Source organism: Hypanus sabinus, chromosome 8 (assembly GCF_030144855.1).
Source record: "Hypanus sabinus isolate sHypSab1 chromosome 8, sHypSab1.hap1, whole genome shotgun sequence".
NCBI lineage: Eukaryota > Metazoa > Chordata > Chondrichthyes > Myliobatiformes > Dasyatidae > Hypanus > Hypanus sabinus.
In genome coordinates, this window is record NC_082713.1 from 124,423,798 (window position 1) to 124,436,287 (window position 12,490).

A 12,490-nucleotide genomic window follows, 5' to 3' on the forward strand; every position below is an offset into this window, starting at 1 on the left:
CCACTAACAGGTCTGTAACACACACAAAACACTGGAGGCGCTCAGCAGGCCAGGCAACATCTATGGAAAAAAGTACAGGTGACATTTTGGGCCAAAACCCTTCGGCAGGAGTCAAACCCAAACCATTCCTGCCAAAAGGTTTTGGCCTGTAATGTCAGCTGTACTTTTTCCCCACAGATCCTGCCTGGTCTGCTGAGCTCCTCCAGCATTTAGTGTGCGTTTCTCCAATTTCCAGCATCTGTAGGTTTTGTCTTGTTTGTGAACAAGTCTGTAACAATGCCTCTGTTCATACCATGCCTTGTCAGGGCACCTCTCTGCACAGCATGATTGCCACCTCTGCAGGGGTGTCTGAGAATATTTGTGCCCAATACATATAAGGGGCATTAAAAGGTTAGTTTATTATATCTCATGGTCTCTGACTGTCATAAATCACTCATTCATGAATGTATAATTTATTCATCACCAGCACATCAAAACATGCAGTGAAATGTGTCAATTTGTGTCAAATCAAATTAGAGAGGGCTGTGTCGGGGACAGCCAGCAATTTCACCACACTTCCAGGGCCAACATAGCATGCCTACAATTTACTAATCCTAACCATATGTCTTTGGAATGTGGGAGAAACCGAAGCAGCCGAAGGAAATCCACATGGTTACAGTGAGAATGTACAAACTCCTTACAGACAACGGTGGGAATCGAACCCTGATCGGTGATTGCTGGCACTGTAAAGCAAATGTACTAACCATTAGGCTACTGCGTCACCCTTTAAAACAGATTCAGCTACTGTACATAAAATATATGTAAGGAAATACAAAGTAATTCATCACCTTTGTTTGCGGTTAGTCATTGGGGTTTATGATGCCATAAGACCATAAAATATAGGAGCAGAATTAGGCCATTTGGCCCATTGAGTCTGCTGTGCCATTTCATTTTGGCTGATCCATTTCCCTCTCAGCCCTAATCTCCTGCATTCCCTCCATGCCCTGACTAATCAAGAATCTATTAACCTCTGCTAAAACATAGCCAATGTCTTGACCTCCATAACTGCCAGAATTCTACACATTCACCACACTCTGTCTAAAGAAATTCCTCTCCATCTCCGTTCTAAATGGACATCCGCCTATCGTCCTCTGGTCTTAGATCCCCTCAACATGGGCAACATCCTCTCCACGTCCACTATATCGAGGCCTTTCAACATTCAATAGGTTTCAGTGAGATCCCTCCTCATTCTTCTGAATTCCATTGAGTACAGGCCCAGAGCCATTAAACACTCCTCATATAAGCCTTTCAATCCCAGAATCATTTTCGTGAACCTCCTTTGAACTCTCTCCAATATCAGCACACCCTGTCATACAAATGAAAAGGGAAGATGCCAGAAATATAAAGGATAGTTAGAAGGTGATAGGTGAAGCCAAGTGGGTAGAAAAGGTCATGGGCTAGAAAGGAAGGAATATGATAGAATAGCAGAGGAGAGGAGAGTGGACCATAGGAGGAGGGCAGGAGAAGGTGATAGGCAGGTGAGAGGCCTGAGTGGGGAATTAAAGAGGGAAGGAGAAGGAAAACATTTTTACTGGAAGGAGAAATTGATACTCATGCCGTCAGTTCGGAGGCTACCCAGACAGAACATAAGGTGTTGTACCTCCAACCTGAGGGTAGCCTCATTGTGGCACAAGAGAAGGCCATGGACTGACGCGTTGGAATGGGAGTGGGAATTAGAATTAAAATACAGTTCTGCTTTTGGCAGATGGAGCAGTGGTCCTTGACGAAGCAGTCCTCAATTAATGACGGCTCTCACCTTGTAGAGGAGGCTGCATTGGGACCACCAGACACAATAGACAACCCCAGGTAGATATGCAGGTGAAATGCTGCCTCACTTGGAAGGACAGCTTGGTGCCCTGAATGGAGATGAGGGAGGATTTGTAGCACTTTGGCTGCTTGCAAAGTTAAGTGCTAGGAGAGAAATTAGTGGGGAGGGACGAATGGATAAGGGAGTCACAGAGGGAGCAATCCCTGTGGAAAGCGGAGTGGGGGGATGGAGGTAAAGATATGTTTAATGGTAGGATCCCTTTAGAGATGGCAGAAGTGGTGGACAATGATGTGTTGGATGCTTTTGGCTGATGGAGCAAAGGTGCTCATGGGACAGTTAGTAAGGACAAAAGGAACTCTATCACTGTTAAGGCAGTGGGAAGATGGGGGAGCGGTGATGATCGGGAAATGGAGATGCAGGTGAGGGCAGCATCAATGGTGGAGGAAGAGAAGCCCTATTCTTTGGAGGACATCTCTGATGTCCTGAAAAGGAAATGCAATGGAGACAAAGGAGCTGAGGAATGAGAACAGCATTTTTACAGGAAACGGTGGGGAGAGCTATAGTCAATATATCTGTGGGAATTGGTAGGTTTACAGGAGACTGAGTGGGAAGAGGTATAGATACAGCTGCAAATTTATATATGTTTTTATATGTTCTGCAAATTTATGGGTTCTCCACTGTATCTCTCCACAGTGTCATTCAATAGAAAGTGTCGTACTAAATGTGGCAGTACTTTCTGAAATAAAACTGAGAGTATCTGATCCCAAGATTACAGACACCCAAGGGTTCACACCAGACCGAGTGTCCTCTGTACTTGCACTGAATTCTGCAGTATATCACTGTACTTGGCTGTTGAGTCCCTGTAGCAGTACATTGAAGCCAATTAGTCATAAATATTCTGAAAATGAAAACTTCGGAGCGGGGCAGCTGAATGTGAAAGGGCAAGTGATTTAAACGAGTTATTTAGAGGTCCCCAGCGCTGATAACCTGTACGTCTTCTAAAGGTGATGCTTCAAAAAGGTAGAATCTATCATTAAGGACTCCCTTCATCCAGCACACATCCTCTTCTTATTACTACCATCAAAGAGGAAGCACAGGAGGCTGAAGACACACATTCAACATTTAGGAACAGCTTCTTTCCCTCTGCCATCAGATATTTGAATGGACAATGAACCGTTGAGTTCTCTTTTTGCACTACTTGTTTAATGTAATTTTCCATACATATATATATATATATATATATATGATTTTAACCCTAATTCCTACTCAGAAAGTCAAGGAAAATGCTGATACATGAAATACAAAATAAAATTAGAAAATGCTGGAAACACTCAGCAGGTCAGGCTGCATCTATGGAAAGAGAAATGGAAATAACTTTTCTGGCTGAGGACGCTTCATCAGGAATTATTTAAGTGATTTAACCTCTCTGAAAGTGGGAATTCCTCCTGCAGTGTTTTCTGCTCCAGACTCCAGCATCTTTCCAGCCTACTATCATTTCTATCTTTTTATGTTTAGCAATATGTCCATACTTTAACCAATAAAAATTAAAGACTGGTATTAGTCTTACTTGTCTCATGTATATCGAAACATTGAAACATACAGTGAAATGCGTCATTTGTGTCAAGGATGTACTGGGCAGCCTGAAAGTGCCACCATGCTTCCGGCACCAATGTAACATGCCCACATTTCACTGGAATGTGGGAGGAAACCGCAGTGCCTGGAGGAAAGCCACATGGTCACGAGCAGAACTTACAAACTCCTTAGACTACAACAGGAACTGAACCTGTGTCCCTTGCACTGGAAACCATGTTATAATATCTGTTCTGCCAGTGTACCACCTCAATAGGAGACCAATAGGAGATGAAGAGACCATCATTATGTGCCATGTGGTACGATGTGGGTGATCATGGCCTTTCATCTGTCTTTAATCTGCCTGTGGGGTCGATTCCCTCACACTGTTGTTCTTATTCTTTTCTCTATCCATCACCATGACTGCTCTTAGCAAATTTTTCTACAGAAGTGGTTTCCTATTGCCTTCATCTGGTCAGTGTCTTTACATGACAGGTGACCGCAGCCATTATCAATACTCTTCAGACACTGTCTGCCTGATATCAGTGGTCACAAAACCAGGACATGTGACATGCACCAACAGGTTGTGAAACCATCCTCCACCTGCTCCCATGCTTTCACGTGACCCTGATCAGTGGGCTAAGTGGACGCTATGCCTTGCCCAAGGGCGACCTGCAGGCTGAGGGAGGGAAGGAGCACCTTACGCCTCCTTTGGTAGAGATGACTCTCCACACCGCCAGCCACTGAAGAGACCAAGTGGGTTAAAGAACTGGAACATTAGGAGGTCAATTCCATTTAAGGAGTTTTTAAGAGGCTGAGTGAGTTTAAAGAGGGAGGGAGCAGGAGGCCAAGATTAAAGAGCAGGCAAGAAACTGGAGTATGAAGAGCAGAGGTACATAGGAGCAGAATGAAAAGTAGAATAGGTTACTTGAATCTGCACCATTGAATGGGATTATGGCTGAGCATCAATAAAAATATGGAGCTATGTGTGGAGGTCTAATAGAGATTCATTAAATTTCTGGTCAAGATGATGCTGAGTGATAGTCTACTTATAGAGTTTGTGACTCAGACTTAAGTTGGTTTTTAGATGAATTTTAGGATTGTTGGGTTTAGGGACAGGGAAGTAAGGAAATTAGAGCTCAGGCTGCAGTCTATGCCTGCACTCCATGCTTTGCATTTGAAGGCCAACGACATGGATACTGGACGTCAGGCTGGCAGACCAATGATGATCAGGGTCAATGGGTCCCCCCCTCCCCCCACCCAGGTCAGCGAGTCGCCAGTGGGTCCCAGGATCAGAGTTCGGTGCTGCACTGTTCCCTCTAAGCTTTGCGGGTGCACAGCCATGCAGTAACTGAAATGCTCCCACACTCACAGCTTTTGTTGCCATGCAGACAGATAAAAGAAAAAGGTTGCAAAATGTGAAACATTTACTTTGTGGTACTGTATTTATTATACCCTTCAATTCAATTCAATCAAAAGTGCGTGACTTCTCAATTTTCATTCTAAATATTCATAGTATGTACATAAGAAAACATTTAAGTACCATGCAGTTTTCAGGACTTGTAAAATTTCCTGCTCAGAACAATAGTGGGTCCATACTAAAAAAAAGAGGGAACAGGAGAAGAAGGAATGAAAGCTAGTGACCCCTGAGGTATGCAAATCGACAAGTCCAGGGTCCTCATACTGGGTTCTGCTTCATTATCATCGATGAATCCAGGGGTTGATACTAAAGACCAAAGCCCAAGGGTTGATCAGAAGTCTGGAAGTTGCGTCCTGACAGCCTGAGTCCTTAGTATGTGAGTCTGGGTATCCACCGGGGAAGTTGAACGGCCAATATCCGTGAGTCCAAAGAAGATTGAAGGTTAGAGACAGCCTGTCCTGAGGTTGGAGGACCATTTGTGTCTGTGCACAGTTGGTTGGGTGGGTGGAAGGGACGGGGCTTGATTTACTGCTGTGGTTTTGTTGTGTTCTGCTGATCAAGCTATGTTGGTGTCAGAATGTGTGATGACACTTGTGACCTGCCCCAGAACATCGCCAGGTTATGCTGGCTATTAACGCAAGCAACACATTTTACTCTATGTTTCGATGTACCTGTGATAAATAAATCTGAATTTGAATCTGAATCAGCTGAAAATTGGGACGCAGGGTGAGTACAAAAGTCAGGAGATAAAGGCTCGAAAACTTTTGCGCAAGGGAGTTAGCTTTGGAGTTTAGAAGCTCAAGTGTGAGATTGAGTCAGAGATCACGAGGATGCAACATGGGTAAGGAGTAGGGGATGGAGAGGTTCATAAAAACATCAATACAGAAGTGGAGTTGTCCATTCAGCCCCACTCATACCTATTTTGCACTTAGATAACAATATTTTACCTGAGCACCACTAAACCCAAATCTCTCCTTGTGTGGTGTTAGAGAGCAAGAATAGAGCATTTTTCAATTGGTGTTTACCAAAGACGAGGATGTTGCCAGAATGAGGGTGGTAGAGAAACTAGATGGAGTGAACACTGATAAGGAGAAAGGCAGGCTCTAAGCATGTCTCCCCATCTGAGCGGGATGCATGCCAAGTAGCTGAGGGAAGTGGGGGCAAGGATTGCGGAAGGCATTGTCTACACCTTCTCTATGTATTCAAAGTTGGGTGGCACAGTGGTGCAGGAGGTAGAGCCTCTGCCTCTCGACGCCAGAGACAATAGTTCAATCCTGACCTTGGGTGCTGTCTGTGTGGAGTTTTCATGTTCTCCCTGTGACTGTGTGGGGTTCTCCTGAGTGCTCTGGTTTCCTCCCTGCTCCCAAAGATATAAGGGTTGGTAAGTTCATAGGTTGCTGTAAATTGCCCCTTCTGTAGATCCGGGGGGGGGTGGGTTGACAGACTCTGCCGAGATATGATGGGATTGTGATGAAAATTTTTTTTTTAAACAGTTTTATTGTAAATGGTTGGTATAGACTTGGTGACTGAAGGGTTTGTTTCCAAGCTGTACCTCCCTGAAACTCGAAGAATTTGAGAACCTCTAATGATACCATTGTTCAATAATGGGGAGAAGGACCTTGCCTAGTAACTGCACTGTGGGGAGATTAACCTTCGTGATCAGAAACTTGGAAAGGCAGGAAGAATCTTTATTACCTTGAAGAAATTCAGGGTTAGAAAGCACAGCTGACAGGGACAGTAAAAACAAATCATGTTCACCAAACTTAGATCATTAGATATAGGAGCAGGATTAGGCCATTCAGCCCATCAAGTCTGCTCCACCATCATCATGGCTGATTTATTATCTGAACCTTATTCTCCTGCCTTCTCCCCTCAACTTTTGATGCCCTGATCAATCATGAACCTATCAACCTCTGCTTTAAATATACTCCATGAGTTGGCCTCCATGGCCATTTGTGGTAATGAATTCCACAGATTCACTACCCTCTGGCTAATGAGATCCCCCCCCCCTTATTCTTCTACAGTGCAAAGCCATCAAACACTCCTCATACCTTTCATTCTCAGAATCATGCTCATGAACCTCCTCTAGACCCTCTCTAATGCCAGCATATCGTTTCTTCAATAAGAGGCTCAAAACTGCTCACAATACTCCAAGTATGGCCTGGCCAGTGCCTTATAAAGCCTCAGGAATCTGTCCTTCCTCTTATATTCTAGTCCTTTTGAAATAAATGCTAAAATTGCATTTGCCTTCCTTACCACTTACTTGAACTGCAAGTTAACCTTAAGGGAATCCTGCACAAGGACTCCAAAGTCCCTTTTCACCTCTAATGTCTGAATTTTATCTCCATTTAGCAAATAGTCTATGCCTTTTTTCTTTCTACCAAAGTGCATGACCATACACTTCCCTACACTATATTCCATCTGCCACTTTGCCCATTCTCCCAATCTAAGTCCTTCAGCAGACTCCCTGCTTCCTCAGCACTACCTTATCTCCACCTATCTTTGTCACCTAACTGTACTCTCAAATAAGTCATCCAAATCATTGACGTATGGCATGAAAAGAAGTGGTCCCAAAATCAAAACCCACAGAACACAACTCGTCACCAGCAGCACCAGAAAAGGCCCTCATTATTTCCAATCTTTGCCACCAATTCTCCTTTGCCTGTACTACCTGTTATTTCCCCAAAAAATTCCAACAGATTTGTCAGGCAAGATTTCTATTTATGGAATCCATGCTGACTTTGGCCTATCTTATCAAGTGCCTCCAAGTACCCTGAAACCTTACCCTTAATAATGGACTCCAAGATCTTCCCAACGACTGAAATCAGGCAAACTGGTCTATAATTTCCTTTCTCTGCCTCCCTCCCTTGTTAAAGACTGGAGTGACAATTGCAATTTTCCATTCCTTTGCAGAACCTAGTGATTCTTGAAAGATCATTACTAATTCCTCTATGAGCTCTGCAGGTACCTCTTTTAAAACACTAAGGTGAGGTCCATTCGGTCCAAGTAACTTAACGACCTTCCAACCTTTCAGCTTCCGAAACACCTTCTCCTTAGTAACTCTCACTTCTGCCACCTGACAGTCTTGAATGTTTAACATACCGCTAGTGCTTTCCACAGTCAAGACCAGCACAAAATACTTACCAAGTTTCCCTGCCAGTTTTTTGTTCTCCATTGCTATCTCTCCAGCATTTTCCAGCAGTCTGTTATCACTCTTGCCTCTCTTTTACTCCAAACATCCAAAAAAACATTTAGATCTCCTCTTATATTATTGGCTAACTTACCTTCATAGTTTTTTTTTCTCTCCTTTTTTTTAGTTGCCTTCTGTTGATGTTCTAATTTCCCACTATTTGTTGCTATTTTGTATGGCCTTTCTTTGCCTTTTATGCTGTCTTTGACTTCCCTTTAAAAAGCTTCTTCGGGGTTTTTATCCTATACATGCTAAATTACCCCCAAAACTTCAGTCATCACTGTTCTGCCATTATCCCTGCTAGTGTCCCCTTCCAAACAACTTTGGCCACCTCCTACCTCATGTCTCTGTAATCCCCTTTTCTCCACTGTAATATTGACACATCTTACTTTATCTTCTCCCTGTCAAACTGCAGGATGAATTTTATCATATTATCATCATGGGCTCTGAAGGGATCCTTTATCTTAAGCTCCCTAATCAAATTTGGTTCATTACAACAACACCCAATCCAGAATTACCTTTCTCCTGGTCAGCACAATCACAGTCTGTAAAAAGCCATCTCATAGAAATTCTACAAACTTTCTCTCTTGGGGTCCTGCACCAACTTGATTTTCCCAATCTACCCGCATATTGAAATGACTTCATAACTTTGCCCTTTTTACATGGCTTTTCTATCACCAGTTGTAATTTGTATCCCACATCCTGGCTATTGTTCAGAGGCCTGTATATAATTTCCATCAAGGTCTTTTTATCCTTGCAGCTTCTTATTTCTGCCCACAAGGATTCTACATCTTCTGATCCTGTCTTTCTAAGGACTTGTTTTCATTTTTTTTAGCCAACAAAGCCACCCCACCCCCTCTGCATACTTGCCTGTCCTTTCAATACAATGTGTAGCTTTGGATGTAAAGCTTTCAACTATGATCTCCTTTCAGCCACGGCTCAGTGATTTCCAGAACATCATACCTGCCAGTTTCCAACTATGCTGCAGGATCATTTACCTCATTCCATTACTGTGTGCATTCAATTATAACCCCTTTAATCCTGCATTCATCAGCCTTTTTGATTTTGTCCTCCATGTAACACTTCAACACATCCCACTGACTGCAATTCTGCCCAAACATCTGCCTGTCCTTCCCCAGTCGCACTACACACTGCACCTACTTGCATATCAACTGCTCCTTCCGAGCTCTATTACTCTAGTTCCCATCCCCCTGCCAAGTTATATTTTAGATACTCTCCAACAGCCTGAGCAAACCTGCCTGCAAGGATATTCGACCCCCTCGGGTTTTTGTTCTGGTCGCACTTTCCACAGAAGAGATCCCAACAATCCTGAAATCTGAAACTCTGCCTCCTGCATCAATTCTTCAGCCATGCATTCCTCTGCCAAATCATCCTATTCTTACCCTTTTTGAATTAACAGAGAAAATTGATAAAGCAAGTACAATAACTATACTGTAAATATGCAAGTTTACATCACAATCAGGCTTAATATCAACGGCATATGTTGTGAAATTAATTAACTTTGTGGCAGCAGTACAATGAAACAGAGAAACAAAACTGAATTACATTAAGTACATAAATAGGTCTATTAAATAGTTTAAATAAGTAGTGTAAAAAACAGAGAAAAAAAGTAGTGAGGTTGTGTTTATGGCTTGAATTTCCATTTAGGAATTGGATGGCAGAAGGGAAGAAGCTGTTCCCGAATTACAGAGTGTGTGGCTTCAGGCTTCTGTACCTCTTTCCCAATGATAACAGTTGGGAAACTGAGAGGGCCTGCCTGGGATCCTCAATGATGGACACCACCTTCCTAAGGCATCGCTCCTTGAAGATGTCTTGGATACGATGGAGGCTGGTACTTATGATGGAACTGACGAATCTTACAAGTTTCTGCAACCTACTTCGATCTTGTGCAGTCGCACCAACCCCTCACCATACAAGACGGTGATGCAGCCAGTCAGAATGCTCTCTGTGGTACATTTGTAGAAGTTTTCAAGAGTTTTCGTTGACAAACCAAACCTCCTCAAGCTCCTGATTAAATATAGCTACTGTCTTGACTTATTTATAGCTGTAAGGATATGTTGCATCCAGGTTAGCTCCTCAGAGATATTGACACACCAGAAACTTGAACTTGCTCACTCTCTCCATTTCTGATCCCTCTATGAGGATTGGAATGTGCTTCCTCATCTTGCCTTTCCTGATGAAGCTCCAACTAAAAGCTGGTTAGCAAAACGGAAGCCCATGGATAGAAGGCTGTATGAGTAAGGATTACAAAAAGTTCTTGTCTTGACAGAAAAGAGTTATGGCAAATGTGTGTTTTCAAATTGGAAAATGGTAGATATTGATGTTTCCTGGGGGAGTCTGTGCTTTGCACACAAGCTCTTGTTGACGTACCTTAGTGACATCCATCAGCAGAGAAAAACTTTTGGGATGAGACAACACTTACAAGTGTGGTAAACAGCGAAGGATAGTAATTAAGGATCAAGTTTATTCACTTGTACATTCACACGTATTAGGAATTGGCTGTGTCGTGTTAGTCAGCACGCAGCATGCAACAGAAAACAACTTCAACAATTATCAAGAATAAAGAATTATATAGAAAACAAATAATTACATATAAATAAAAGCACTAATAATGAAGAACAGCTATAGAATGAAATGTGCATAAATAAATAAATCCCAGCATGTATTTACAATGTAATCAGCATTATATAAAGTGGTTTAAAGAGTCTACAACTGGGAAAATAGAAAGAGTGGTGTGGGCTAATGAGAACGATCGGTGAGATAACAGCCTGGGGGAAGAAACTGCCATAGGCTGATTAAAATGAATAGAAATATTGCAAACAAAATTTAATGTGAGATACATTTTGGCAGGAAGGGAGAATGTAGATTAAGTCACGGAATCCAAAGGGCATACAGGAATAGAAACACTCAGCGGTGCACATTCAGAAACCTTTGAAGATGGAGCGCATGTTATGAAGTGCACATGAGATCCTGAAATTTATTATTAAAGTTTCCTGCTACATAGCCACGGAAGTTACATTGAACTTCTTTCAACCACTAATCAGATCACAACTGCAGCACTGCTTTCAAGTTTGGACTCCACACTATAGAAAGGACATGAAAATCTCAGCAAGTGTGCAGAAGTGATTTACTGATAATCTTCCTGCGATGAAGAATGCCAGGCAGAAGGTTAGACTGGAAAGCCAAGGATGTTCACATGGAGCAGACAAGATTGAGAAGAGATTTGATGGGGATGTACAAGGCTGTGAGTGGATCAGACCTGGTAAATCGAGGGAAGTTGTTCTTGTTAGTTAGAAGACAAGATAGAGATGATGAGAATAACAGACTAAGGGCTGGGGGTTTACTGGAAATCACTCCTTGTAAGATTGGTGGAAACATTCGACCTTCAAAACAGAACCAAAATAGCACTTGGGGAAGATAACTTGCAAGGACTTCAAGAAAAGAGAAGGAAATGCACTTAACCAATTACTCTGCAGAGTAACTTAGTGTTATAACAATTTTATAACTCTATTAGTTCCAAAGCAACAATGAAAATTCAGTTCAGAATAACTTGCCTTTTGCAATGTCCATATCCAATTCTATTGAACCAGCACGGATAGCTTCACTCTCCTCAACTCTCAAATGATTCCACAAACTTACTTTCAGGGGCTCTAGAACTCATGTTCTCAGTATTTATTTACGTATGTAAGTGCATAGTTTGTCTTCTTTTGCATATTGGTTATTATTCAGTCTTTATGTGTAGTTTTTCCACTGATCCTACTGTATTTTATTCCACTGTGAATGCCTGCCATAAAATGAATCTCAGGGTAGTGTCTGGTGATCTATATGCACTCTGATAATACTTTGGACAGGTTACATTCAACTGAGGAGTAACCATAAGAATATGAGAATTAGAAGGAAGAGTAGGCCACTTGGCCTGATTGAATGAGAAGAAATGCATGAGGGACCACGTCTGATCTTCTATCTAAGCTGATTGGAATGTGGGGAGAATGAAATAGGATTAGTGAAGATCAGTGCTTGATGGTCAGCACAGACTTGGTGGGCTGAAGGTCCTGTTTTCATGCTGTGACATGACAAGACCACAAGACCATAAGACACAAGAGCAGAATTAAGCCATTTGGCCCATTGAGTCTGCTCTGCCATTCAATCATGGCTGATCCTTTTCTCCCCTTCCTCTGCCCCATTCCCTGGCCTTCTCCCATAACCTTTGATGCCATGTCCAATCAAGAACCTATCAATCTCCACCTGAAGTACACCCAACAACCTGACCTCCACAGCTGCCAGTGTAATAAATTCCACAAATTCACCACCCTCTGGCTAAAGAAATTTCTCTGCATCTCTGTTTTAAATGGAGGCCCCTCTATTTTGAGGCAGTGCCCTCTTGTCCTAGACTCCTCCACCATGGGAAACATCCTTTCCACATCTACTCTGTCTAGGCCTTTCAACATTCAAGAGGTTTCAATGAGATCCCCCCCCCCATCCT

At 42.6% G+C, this 12,490-nt stretch overlaps 1 protein-coding gene across 2 annotated transcripts in view; it reads right to left on the reverse strand.

Moving 5' to 3' along the window:
- dgki (diacylglycerol kinase, iota) overlaps positions 1-12,490 on the reverse strand; it is a 253,553-nt gene that overhangs the window by 189,472 nt on the left and 51,591 nt on the right. The gene's annotated exons all lie outside the window — the stretch shown is intronic.